The 14,385-nt window shown below is 33.7% G+C and overlaps 1 long non-coding RNA gene and 1 pseudogene across 1 annotated transcript; one reads left to right on the plus strand and one right to left on the minus strand.

Annotated features, from left to right (window-relative positions):
• The first annotated feature begins 1,013 nt into the window (after positions 1 to 1,013).
• LOC131647797 (B3 domain-containing transcription factor VRN1-like) lies at positions 1,014 to 7,915 on the plus strand (annotated as a pseudogene).
• A 1,523-nt stretch (positions 7,916 to 9,438) lies between these two features.
• On the minus strand, positions 9,439 to 10,475 carry LOC131647798 (uncharacterized). Its single transcript, XR_009297965.1, has 2 exons — positions 10,345 to 10,475; positions 9,439 to 9,681 (listed from the first exon to the last, which is right to left on the minus strand). It is a non-coding gene; the product is annotated as an uncharacterized LOC131647798 (long non-coding RNA).
• Positions 10,476 to 14,385: the final 3,910 nt, after the last annotated feature.

A 14,385-nucleotide genomic window follows, 5' to 3' on the forward strand; every position in this document is an offset into this window, starting at 1 on the left:
GATATCTTTGTAATTTCTTTGGATGATATGAGTAGCTAAACCCTCCAAGGCTAGGGGGTGTCCCTGATTAACATTTGTGATGATTTTGAATTCCGAATTTCAATAACATATTTCTCTTTCACGTTCAATTTAATGGTATAAGGTTTTTAACGCTTTCCTCGTCGGACCAACTGGATTGATTTATGACTGACAATTAGGATTGACCTCCATTGTTAGGGTTTTTCTACCATTATACTATAGTAGATATCACCTAGGACTAGGGATACCCTATAGTAACCGGAACATTCTTGATAATAATAATGCTTGAATTCATCACTAATATCAAAGGACTTTGGGATTAGGATTGAATGTTCAAAGGTTTGCCCACTAAGGACTTAGGAGCAAACACCCTTAAGGTAATTGATAAGTTGAATTTTTTTATGAAACAAGGGTTCAGAATTGTTACATGTTAATGCACACACCTATCCTGGAAGATTACTCATATTTGACCAAATACTTCTTTTACTTTTAGTTGCAATTATAATTACCAAACCAAAAACCCCAAGACTTTTTTGTTTAATTGAATTCCTACTCACTCTATAATATCATACAGTCCTTGAGATCGATATTCGGGGAATTTTCCATTTATTACTACAGAGGAAAAATAGTACACTTGCTATTTTACCGATCAAGTTTTTGGCGTCGTTGCCGGGGACTGCCGAAATTATAGAGTTTTTTAGATTTATTTCAATTAGAATTTTGTTGCTCTGCGACTAAAATTTTATTTTCTGCAATTTTTATATTTTTCTTTCCCTAATTCTAATATTTGTCTAATCTGTGTATGCGGGGTAAGGCCTCAGCTGAATTTCTTTTTGACGCAGAAATTGAAAGAACTTTACACGCAAGGCGTAGACAAGCTCGTCGAGATAAACTGGAATCCGAAGAAGAAGTTGTGACAATTCATTCAGATTCTGAAAGTGAATAAAAATTTATGGGCGAGAATCCACCTCCACCTGAGAGACTTCTCGGAGACTATGGTGCTACAAACACACCGGGTGGTAGACTAACAATTGTCAACCAACCGGTAAATGCGGCCAATTTTCAATTGCATCCGAGCACAATAAATCAGCTGGAAAGAAAACCTTTCACCGGAAAGGTTAATGAAGATGCAAACAAGCACCTACAGAGGTTTCTGACCATGAGTACAACTTTAAAAATTGAAGGTCATACAGAAGAGGCAAAGAAACTGAGAATGTTCCCATTCACCTTGGTAGAAGAAGCAGAAGAGTGGTTCTATTCTCTTCCAGCGGACAGCATTACATCATGGGAAGAGATGGAAAAAGCTTTCTTGAATGAGTATTTTCCTGCATCTGTATTTATAAGGAAGAGGTATGACATCCTGAACTTCAAGCAGAAGGAGGGTGAACCCTTAGGAGATGCCTACAAAAGATTCAAAAGAATTCTAGTAGCATGTCCCACTCATAATATGGACAAGACTGAACAGATGCAAGTATTTGTCAATGGGCTCTGAATGAAAACAAAACAGTTAATTGATACAGCAGCTGGAGGCTCAACAAATTTCACAACAGCTTCCAGCATCATAAAAATCATTGAAGCAATAGCGGCAAATGAATATTTGGAGCTGTATGACAGGTGTGCTGGCAAACCGGAAGGAATCATTGATCTTAAGCTGGAAACTTCAAAAATTCGGGTTGAAGATGTTATAGCTGCAGAAGTTGAAAAGAAACTGAAAGCTATGAACATAGGTACACAGCAGGTGGCTCAAGTTCAACAAGCTCAACCTGTAAGTTATGAAATTTGCCATGGGCCACACCAAACTGTATACTGTGTTGCTACTCCCACGCAGATTGAAGAAATCAAATTCCTGAGTCAAAACAATATGTATTCTAACACCTATAATCCAGGGTGGAAGAATCATCCAAATTTTGCTTGGAAAGATCAACAACAAGGCCCCTAGAAGGCAGAGTGGGAAGTGGCAATTGAAAGATTGGCTGGGCAGTGCTCTCAGTTCCAAGAAGAAACAAGAAACAACCACAGAAACACCACCACCTCAATTAAAAATCTGGAAGTTCAAGTGGGTCAAATAGCACATCATCTCACTCTACAGTCACAAGGCACCCTTCCGAGCTCAACTGTGAAAAATCCAAAAGACCAAGAGAAGATTAATGCAATTACAACAAGGAGTAAAAAGTTGTCAGAATATAACCAAGAGAGAGAGAGGAAATAGATGACCCCATAGTAATAGAGGTGGATCTGGAAATAAGAGAGAATCCAAAAGAGCCAGAAGTTGTGGTACCACCGGTTAAACCATTTGAAGAAAAAAAAATAAGAAAGACGCTGAACCGGTGATAAAACTAACTTTCCCTTCCAGAGTGACAAAGAAAGGTTCAAGAGAGAAATACTTTGAGAAGTTTATTGCATTGTTCAAAAAGTTAGAGGTAAATCTACCTTTCTTTGAAGCACTTGAGCACATGCCCTTGTATAAGAAATTTATGAAGGAGGTGTTGGCGAAAAAGAGATCACTAGGAGGAGAACCAAAAATTGCAAATGAGAAGTGTGGTATAGTCTCGTCAGCAAGAAAGATCCCAATCAAGAGGAAAGACCCTGGAGCGGTGGCGATACCGTGCACTATCAAGAATATAAAATTTAAAAAGGTACTCATCGATTCTGGTTCCATTGTGAGTTTAATGCCACTATCTATTTTCAAAAAGCTTGAATTGGGAAGGATTAGTGAAAGTAAGACAAAGTTACGGTTCGCTGATCACACCGTTAAGAAATCATATGGGGTAGCTGAAGATGTATTAGTGGAGGTTGATAAGTTTGTATTCCATGTTGACTTCCACATCATGAACATTCTGGAAGATGAAGAAACTCCTATCCTTCTTGGGAGACCATTTTTGTTGACAGGCCGCTGCAATTTCGACATTGAAAAAGGGACACTGACGCTAAAATCATTTGATGAAGAGGTAACCTTGAAGATGTTAGGAGTTAAGAAACATAGGACAGGTGTAAATGATCAAACTTCTGTGGATATGGCGGAAAGTGAGGAAAAATACAAAAGGCCTGAACAGCTCCAAGAAAAAGTTTCAAGCATAGCCTCGCGGGTGGAACCAACTTATGTAGCTGCCAAAAGTCCTAAGAAGGCTAAGGAAGTCAAGAAGAAGGTGGAAGAGAAAGAGCAAGGTGATAAGAAGAATGAGGGAAGTAAATTGAAGAGAAAATTTATCCATGCTTTTCATCTTCATGAGTTCGTGGTTGCGGAAGTTACAAGCAACAAGGTTTGGAAAAGGAAATACCCTCCATAATAAAGGGTAATGGACCGTCGAGCCATACGACGTTAAACGAAGCGCTTCGTGGGAGGCAACCCACGGTTTTAATAATTACTTTCTCTATTTGTTAATTTTATTTTCAAGAAATAAAAGAGGACATCTCTAGTGAAAGCTCGGAAGTGATCATTGGAGTGCAAAACCCTCTGTGAGTCACCTCTCTCAAGCTCGTTCTGAAACATTAAGGCCAATGTTTAGTCCAAGTTTGGGGGAGGCTCTTCTCTTTGCATTTGATATTTTTATGTTATTGGTATGATGTGAAACCATAAAGTGAATTCTTCCCAAATTTTGACCGAAATTTTAATTTTTGTTGGAGAGTTTTTATTTTAAAAAGCGATCGGGAATAGTATATAGAGATGAAGGGAGGATTGTTTGAGGACAGAAAGTTTGGAATAATGTGACAAGAGGTTTGTTTAAACACCCTCGGTTCCCTAAAAGAAATAAGAGTCTAACATGTAGATTTGCACCATAGTGCTTGTCTCCTGAGAAGTACTCCTCGAGTAGTTTATTGATATAGTCTGGCATAACTCAGATTCACTTGCATGATGACTGGTTGAGAAAAAATAGATATAAAGTTGGCACCAAATGATGAAAAGGCGGTAAAAGGCAATCGGCTCGCTAAGTTGGGTAACCCTCACCCGGTCATTATGTCCAAAGGAGATTGATCCCCAAACGTCGTCCAAAAGGACAATATATAACTGCAAAGTTTGAAAATTTCATCGGTAATTAAAAGTAGCAAATGCTGCTAGTTTGGTGCCAGAAGAAGAAAATAAAAAGCCTTGATTCGTCTCATGCATGTGATGATTATTATAAGAAATGCAGTGCCTTGATCTGATTGTCTGAATGAAAGAGGAGGAAAATCGGAAAGAGACTTAAGTGCAAAGCATAGTTGTAGAGTATCCGAAAGGGGAGCTTAAGGTTTAATGTTTTAGCAGAAACTTGTCGCGTCATGTGAATGTCGGACTAAATATTTCTTGATCAATACAAACGGATATCTCATGTATGAACACCAGTGTGCTTTGAAGGTCATTAACTTTTGTAATTGTCGCTTGAGGTCAAGCAACGGTTTAAGTTTGGGGGAGTTTGATCAGTGGTTTTCACACATATAATTACCGTTGTTTTTAAGCATTTTTAAGTTATGTTATTTAGTGTTTCATTTCATTATTCGTCATTTTATGCTTTGGTTGTATGTTTTAATGTTTTCAGACTCATATGGATAAATCGGAATAAATCAGTGCAAAACTCGGAGTTTCGAGGAAGTTCAGAAAGCATGTTGCAGGAGGCCTGACACGGGTGGCCGTGTTGCTCAACACGGACCATGTCAGGAAGGGAGATATGCGTGAAGTTCCCAAAGAAAGGAAAATAGTGAAGCAACACGGGTTCCCGTGTTGCACAACACGGCCCGTGTTGCACGTCCTAGGATAGAAGAAGAAAAAGAAAGATAACAGTAAAGCAACACGGGTGCCCGTGTTGCATAACACGGCCCGTGTTGCACGTCCTGGGACTAAAGAATAAAAAGGAAAATAACAGGGGACCAACACGGGTGCCCGTGTTGCTCAACACGGCCCGTGTCGGGTGGCGACGCTGATTTAAGTGGTTTTTCCTATTTTATTCAGTGATTGCCCTAAAAGGGTGTTTTCGGGATTTCCAACCAACTTAAGTTAATCTGCACTATTTAGGAGAGTTTTGAAGATGAATTAGGGATCTTTTTGCCACACGGAGAATTGGAGGATTGAGAGAGGAAGCCTATGTAATTAGAGAAGAACAGAGAACTCTCATGAGCAGAAGCCATTGAAGATCAACGTTCATCATCTCTATTGTAATGTCTTTATTTGATATCTTTGTAATTTCTTTGGATGATATGAGTAGCTAAACCCCCCAAGGCTAGGGGGTGTCCCTGATTAACATTTGTGATGATTTTGAATTCCGAATTTCAATAACATATTTCTCTTTCACGTTCAATTTAATGGTATAAAGTTTTTAACGCTTTCCTCGTCGGACCAACTGGATTGATTTATGACTGACAATTAGGATTGACCTCCATTGTTAGGGTTTTTATACCATTATACTATAGTAGATATCACCTAGGACTAGGGATACCCTATAGTAACCGGAACATTCTTGATAATAATAATGCTTGAATTCATCACTAATATCAAAGGACTTTGGGATTAGGATTGAATGTTCAAAGGTTTGCCCACTAAGGACTTAGGAGCAAACACCCTTAAGGTAATTGATAAGTTGAATTTTGTTATGAAACAAGGGTTCAGAATTGTTACATGTTAATGCACACACCTACCCTGGCAGATTACTCATATTTGACCAAATACTTCTTTTACTTTTAGTTGCAATTATAATTACCAAACCAAAAACCCCAAGGCTTTTTTGTTTAATTGAATTCCTACTCACTCTATAATATCACACAGTCCTTGAGATCGATATTCGGGGAATTTTCCCTTTATTACTACAGAGGCAAAATAGTACACTTGCTATTTTACCGATCAGATACCTTTGTACAAATTCTTTTAGTTTTAATAAGATGGGTATATGGTTTTATGTGCCTCATAGACAATTATCTCAACCGGAGAATGTTAGAGGATAAAAATTATCTGAAATTTCTTTATGGACCCCCAACTTTCTTGGACACCCGCAGTAAAAATGCTAAAATGTCCCTATATTTTTGAGATGTATCTTTGAAACCACTTTTTTTTCTGAAAAAAAGTTGATTTCGGAAGTGTACTTTCGAAAACACAAAAAAGTGTTTTCGGAGATGTATTTCCGAAATCATTTTTTTTAAGAGTGAGTGTCTTCGGAGTTGATATCCGAAATATTTCAATTTTTGGTTTTGAAATGTTTCGGATATGCATATCCAAAAAAATTCAATAATTATTAAAAAATTAAAATCAAGGTGAATCAATACATTAATAGTATAATTAATTATATTATATTAAAATATATTATTAAATATATATTATTATAATCAAGATATAATAATAATATTAGCCTAATAAATATTTAAATTAACACCTTATTTACTATTTTTTTTTATGATTTCCAAATTATCTCAAGCGGAGAATGTTAAAGGATAAAGTAAGTTTTAGACAATTTCTTTATAGACCTTCCTACCTTCTTAGGAACTCGTAGCAAAATTTCAAAAACGCTTCTATATTTCGGAAGTGCATCTCCGAATGCATATTTTTCTGGAAAAAAAATGATTTAGGATGTGCACTTCCGAAAATACCTTATTTTTTAGAAAAAAATGTGACTTCGGAAATGCATCTCCGAAGACACATTTTTGTCTAAAAAAATGTGTTTTCGGAGATGAATTTCTGAAAACACGTTTTTTTTAGAAAAAAAAGTGTCTTCGGAGATGCACTTCTGAAATATTGTCTGTTGCAGAAAACAAAAAACAAACGAACAAATCTTCGATTTATCATAAATAATCGAAATTACAAAGATAGATTAACATGAAATTAAAGTTACATATTGTTAAACATTGGTAGTTGAGGATAGGCCTACATTTTGATAACGTCGACTCCTGATCGTTTAAAAAATTCTAGTTCTAATATTAATATTTTTTCGACAGAAAATACCAAATAAATTTACAAACATTCATGGAGCTGGTCTCCCAAATCCAGTGATGATGAAGCCTCCTGATGGCACTAAATAGAAAATGTTTTGGAAAAACAACAATGGTGAGATTTGGTTTCAAAAGGGTTGGAATATTTTTACTCAAAATTACTCTCTGCAACAATATTGTTTGGTAGTGTTTAAGTATAAAGAAGGAAGTTTAGAGTTAGATGTAATCATACTTGGCCAGAATGCAGTAGAAATTGATTATGATTCTTCATGTTCCACTCTTGATGAAACTGACAATCTTGATAATAGTGATGATGAATCAATTGAGACTTTGAATGTCGATGATAGTGATGATGGTGATGATGAATCAGTGGAGATATTGAATGAAAGACTTAATAAGAAGAGGCTACACAAAAGTTACCATTAGTTTCTCCTAGACCTCATAAAAAAGTTAGAGGTATATGGATTTAACTTTTATTGTTAAGAACTGAGTATCTCTTACTAACTCTAACTTAGTTTATTTTCATGAATGATGCTACATATTTAATATATGCAAGTGAGATTAAAGAGACTAGTGGAATAACTACATCATTGAATTGTCCAAGAGAAAATAGAGCTCAAGAAGTAGCTGCAAAGTTCATCTCTAACAATCATTTTTTCACTATTCTCATAAAACCTAATCATCTCAGAGAATCTCGGGTGGTAAGGTCAAAATTTCTGCAGTGCTATATTGTAGAATAACATATAATGATTGCTAATACTGCTATACAATGCAGGGTGTACCAAATCTCAAAGGAATTATTGAGAATAAAGAGAAGTATGTGATTTTGAAGAATGAGAAAATGTTGCGGAATGTGAAGTTGCTTTGTTCTAAGAAGAATTCAAATAAATGCTTCTTATCTGCTGGTAGGTCCTTATTTGCACGTGAAACTGGACTCCAGTCAGGAGATGTTTGTGTCTTTGAACTGATGAACAAAGAGGATTTAGTTTTTAAAGTTCATCTTTTCTGAAGGGAAAGTTAATTTATCTGTTTGTAGTTGTTGTTTTGAGTGAAAGTAACCTTAGCTTTAGTTGTAATTGTGTTTTATTTGGTACTGCATCTGTGTTTTTGAGATACAATGAATATTATTTGATATTTGCAATTAAGCAGTCTCTTAAGATTGAAGGCAAAACAGATATCCATAGCTTAAAAGCAATTCAAATAATCAACACTATAATTAATTTGGATAATCAATTAGGATTTTGATCAATAATCAAACTACTATTATGCAAAATTATTACACAAGTAAAAAACCAACGAAAAATGGATTGAAAATGATGGAGGTTTTGGAGAGGGTTTGCGTTTTTGTTTGGAAAAATGAATGAAATAGTGAGGGAGGGAAAAGGTGTATAAAGGGTCTTTTCGGAGAAGCATCTGACAATTTAAAAACACCTCAGCAGGGATTCTCACCCCAGGGCGGCCTACAAAGAAATTGTCAAGTTTTATGATATGACAATCTCTAGAGGGCGGTTAGACCTGATTATGTGTTCTTCTAACGTGTGTCTATCATCTCTAAATAATGCGGTTAATGACAATGTAGAAGGCTATTTTTTTAGGAGTGGCAAAACGGGTCGTGGTCCCCCGGGTCGGCTTGCGTACCCGCAAAAGAATGACGGGTTGGATTGAGATTTTGGGACCGCCGTCCGTCAAAGTACGTCCCGCCAAAACCAACCTCCTGCCATAACTCGACCCGTCAAATCACGCCGCCCGCCAAAGTCCGCCGCTCTGCCAAAAACCGCTATTTTTTAGTTAATTTTAGTAATTTCAATTCTTGATGGTCTTATTTTATACATTTATTTGTGAATATATGCAATATTTTTTAAGTAAAGTTTGTTAAAAAGATGATTTATAAAAAAATAATTTAAAAACTATGTGGAAAAATCTAATTAAAATGTAAAAAAAATACTATTAATATATTAAAAAATGAAATAAATAAGTAGACGGGCAAGCCCGTCGCCTGCTAACTCGCTACCTTGGAGTGGAGCAGAATAGAACCAAGTGGAATGGACTGAAACAGAGCTGAGCAAAATAAATATGTCATTTTTGAATATTTTTACATAAAATGTAATAATAGTTGTTATTTCGCCAAATTGGATGAAACAAAGTAAGGATAAATAATAAAATGTATTCCATCATGATTCATTTCATTCGTTTTTCATTTTACCAATCTAAACGATAGAACTCAACATTACTTCATTTTATTTCATCACATTCCATCAATTTAAACATCTTATGATTATTGAATGGCGCTTCATGAAATACTTATGTATAAATATCTCATAAACTTATAAAGGGTTAGATTTGAAAATCAAATAGTTCTTAAATCAAAGTGATTATCAAAATTTGTCAAAAATATACTTTATTCAATGAACTTAAAAAGTGAATTTATCTTTTAGGTTCATTGAATAATGAATATATCTTATTTTTTTTATAGACTAGATACATTCATTACTTAAAAAGGGAATATTTGCTTATAAATCAGGCAGAATAGTATTATTTAATATTGAAAGCAATGAATTTATTATCCCACCAGTCATAAAGACGGTGTGTTTACATTTTTTTTGTTGTTGAAAAGGGACAAGTATCAATCACAACAACAAAGTTGGGCTTCACACTTGCCTTGACCCTTTGGATATCCAATAGCTACACAAAAATTCATACATTCTTCATTGATATGTGGACATGACGCTCTGCCAACACAATACCTCGTCAATTGTATTGGATCGATTGCTTCTCCTACAATCAAAATATAATATCATTAAAAACTACCATAAATTTGAATCTATATACGGATAAAACATATACTGACAATGTTTTATGAATATTACTAATTTTTTAAAAAAATTATCAGTATTTTAAAATGCAACATTTTTATTCAATGGTAGGAAAAATAAAAATAAAAACAAGAATCTAAAGAATGAAAAACAAAGAAAACAAAATTTGCGAAAAATACAAATACTATTTTTTAATTCACTTTATTAGGATTCAATATTATTTTATAACATGTTATTATCTGTTTTCAGGAAAGGAAAAAAAAACTTCGATTGTGGTTTTGTAGGCAATTTTTATTTGAAAATCTCAAATTAAAATATTCTAATAAATACATTCAATTATATTTTCAAATCAAATATTTTCTAAAAGAGATTTTATCTAAATGAGAAATCGTTGTGAAATGAAATTTCTTCGAAATATTTTTTAATATTATTTTTTAATATACTTTTGAGGTTTATTTGCCAAAATTTACAATAAAAATTATTTACAAAAGTTTATATATGTCGAACAACTTGTTCATAATTTTGATTTTAATAAATATGTTTACAGAAGGGAATGAATGTATTATAAATGGTTCTGTGAAAACTATAAAAAAAATGTAGATAATTGAATAAGTAATTTTGTTACCTAGAGTTAAAACAGAAGCCACGCATAGAATTGCAATGAAAAAATGCAGACGGATGGCGATGGTATCCATGTTCTCTTAGGTGAATGAACAAACAATCCCTACAAAGGTGAATGAACAAACAATGCCTATGAGAAGATATTTATTGAGTTTTCTAAGGAAATAAAGATAAAATAATAATTGTGTTTGACCGTAATAAATTAAATATATGAGACAAATAAAATGAATTTCAGTGTTAACTTTTTTTTTTTAAATTTAATTGAAAAATGGACAAAACTTTGGTATAATTTTTTAGGCGTGGTTTTTACTATTTTCCAATAAAAATATGACAAATATACTTAAATATTATTTAGTGAACAAAAATAGGAGAAATTTGAAAATTACACACATGTCATATTTTCATTGAAAAATAGTAAGAATTACACCTAAAGAATTGTACCTAAATTTTGTCCTTGAAAAATACGGACTGTGTAAAGAAGTTTTACATAAATTTTAATAGTTGATTTGTTAAAATTATTAAATTTTTTATTTTAATTTCTTTTAATAATACAAAAGAAAGTAAATATAATTAAAAATTAATAATATCTTAAAAAGTAATTAATTTTTTAAAAAGAAACACGAGAATCTAAAATTAATTAATTTTTTAAATATTTGTATATACTTTAATATTTAACAAGAATTTAATCCAAAAAAAAATCTTATTGCAAACATAATTTATAAATATTTTATTCTAAATATATCTTTCTCATATATTACTTTATAATGAATTTGTGTAAAAGTGGAATAACTTAAGAGAAAAAGGTTCATACACTGACAGTGTAAAATAATTTTATATTGTCAATCAACCACAACCTTGTATCAGAATAAATCACACTTTAATTAAAAAAAAAATTTAATGACAAGACACTTTGATAATTTTTATTGATGACAGTCAGTGCATATAAATTAAACTCATAACTTAAATATATAATGAATATATTAAAAATTAATATAATATTATTATTTCTAGTAAAAAAAGGTATTATTTTTGCTGGAATATTACAACTGTTTCAAACTATTAATAAAAATTGATTTGATTTCATGATAATTTATATATTTTTGACATTTTAGATTTAGAATACTATATACGTTTTAATAAAAAGAGTGAAAGTGATTTTGATCAAAATCTGTATAAATTTAATTTATTTTCGCTTTAGAAATAAAGTACAATTTTAAATGGGTGCTTTGACACTTTACAAATTTACAACAATTAGATTCCATTGTCATCCATCAATAGTAACCTACTCTTACTATCATTTTAGTCATTGCATTTCCATTTACATGATTACCAAAGGATCATTCATGATTTTTTTTTTCATTAATATGTCTGTTTTGTGTCTATCTACGCATTTGAGCAAGAACATGTCAAAGTTACTCTTGTATAGCACATCTTCATTCAGAAAGAAATTGTCAGTCAATCTTCTCAAAGTTTTCTTGTCCTTACTGAATGATTTATGAGTAGATCACATATTCTTGATGGAACGAACTATGATTATTGAAAAGCTCCTATGGTGGCCTTTATTAAGTCCATGGATGGCAAGGCATGGAGAATTATGGTCAAAGGTTGGAGCCCTTCATTGGCTAAAGACAAAGATGATACTCTGGAATGATGAAGATGATCTAGGAAACTCCAAAGCATTGAATGCTCTATTCGATGGAGTGGACAAAAACATCTTCAGACTAATAAGTGGTTATACTGTTGCCATAAAGGCTTGAGAAGTCTTGAAGACTGTTCATGAATGAACCTCCAAGGTAAAGATGTCAAGACTTCAACTTCTTACCACTAAGTTTGAGAACTTAAGGATGAAAGAAGATGAGAGTATTCATGACTTTCACATGAATATTGTTGAAATAGCCATTGCCTCTGGGGCATTTGGAGAGAAGGTGTCTGATGCCAAACTGGTTAGGAAAATTCTCAGATCTCTTCCTAAGAGGTTTGACATGAAGATCACTATAATTGAGGAGGCCCAAGATATAATCAACATGACTGTTGATGAACTTATGGGATCTCTTCAAACCTTTAAACTAGAGGATGGTGACAAGTTTGAAAGGAAGTAGAGTGTAGCCTTTGTCTCTAATGCTGAAAGTTTAGAAGATATAAGTGACCTAGGTAAAAGTAAAGGACTATCTGAAGACCTTGTGCTCCTTGGAAGACAGTTTAACAAGATATTTAAGAGGGTGAACTAGAATTCGAGACCAAATGTCAAGAACAAATCACTCGACTTCAACATTAATTAGGATGCTGGAAGGAAGTCCAAAACAGAAGAACAACCCTACCAAGGGAAGGGAGTTTAATGTCATGAGTGTGAAGGGTATGAACACATAAAAACTGAGTGTCCTACCTACCTCAAGATGCTTAAGAAAGGCCTAGTTGTCTCATGGTCAGAAAATGACTCTGAGAGTGACACTGGAATTGCTAAACAGATCACTGATCTAACTAGATTCTATAAGGAGGAATCTGATTGTGAAGAGCTTACCTCTGAGGAACTCGCCACTTCATACAAAAAGTTGTGTCTCATAAGTGAACAAGTATGTCAACAAGAAGAAGAAATTTGTTGCACACCTTTAGGATGAAAAATTCAAGCACATGTCTATTATCTCTGATCTAAAGAGTGAAGTTGTACAGTTAAACTCCAAACCAGATAATATGACCAAGTCTATCAGAATGCTCAAAAGTAGTTTTGGAGTGCTGAATGAGATTCTCCATACTGGGAAGAATGCTAGAAATGTGAAAGGTTATCCCAGGCATGATTCAAAACCTAGAAAAGGATAAGGAGCTAGTAAAGCCAAGAAGAAATGGACTCCCAAAAAGATTGTGATTGTCCTCATGGCTCACACTTCCCTCAAAACTTCTACTAGAGAGGATTGGTACTTTGATAATGGATGTTTTCGACACATGGTTGGTGTCCAGAAGCGTTTGTTGATTTTAAGTCACACTCTATTAGATATGCCACCTTTGGAGATAGATCAAAAGGTGAATAAAAGGTGTTGAAAAGCTGAACTGTACAAGACAACCGAACCTTGATGATGTATTGGTTGTGAAGAGACTAGCTGATAACCTAATAAGTTTCAGCCATCTGTGTGATCAAGGACTAAATGTTAACTTCACTAATCTTGAATGCCCTGTGACAAATGAAGAAGGTGAGGTCGTCATGAGGGGAACCAGATCCAAAGATAACTGCTATCAATGGAATCCTGAAGATTTTGAGTATTCTTCCACGTGTTTGATGTTAGCTAAAGCTAAAGTTGAGAACGTTGTATCAAGTAGAAGCTTTTCTAAAGTAGCTTGGAGGAAACAGATGTTAACTGGGAATGATGTCTCACAAAATTTTATGCCATCATGTGATGAAAAATTGAATACTATTTCCAAAAACATAATTCATCAAGGTAGGACTAAGCACATGAAGACTACTAGAGATTCCACTGAAGACAAAGGAAATTTCCTTGGGTATCTGAGCACTCACTTCATTAAAGATTCGGATGTTGTACAACTTGATAAAGTGAGAGGAAAACTTAATGTCTATGTGTATGGGGCATTATAGAAATTAATGTTATTTATGTGGGTCAGACAAAATCTCAAATTGTATTCCATTAGCCCAAGTCCATTAAGGAAATTTGTGCAGAAAACCCTCCGCAAGTTGCATCATACCAATCCGAGTTTTTACCCCAAAACACATTTGAATCAGTATTTTACTGCGATTTAAGGTACTTTAACCTAGTTCTAACATGTATTATCCATCACAAACATCAAAATATAATCCATCATCATAATCCCAAGATTCATCATCAAAATCCTAGACCTTCAAATCCATGGAATGATGGATTTGACCCTAGATCATGTTATTACCCATCAATTCACCAATCATTAATATCATATATCATAATAACAATACATCTGAAGCATCAATCATCATAGTTTCATCATAACCATCAATTCATCACAAAGACCCCAAACACAAACCCAACATATAATTATCTAAACCTTGGACCAATTATAAGAATTA

Source organism: Vicia villosa, linkage group LG2 (assembly GCF_029867415.1).
Source record: "Vicia villosa cultivar HV-30 ecotype Madison, WI linkage group LG2, Vvil1.0, whole genome shotgun sequence".
Lineage (NCBI taxonomy): Eukaryota > Viridiplantae > Streptophyta > Magnoliopsida > Fabales > Fabaceae > Vicia > Vicia villosa.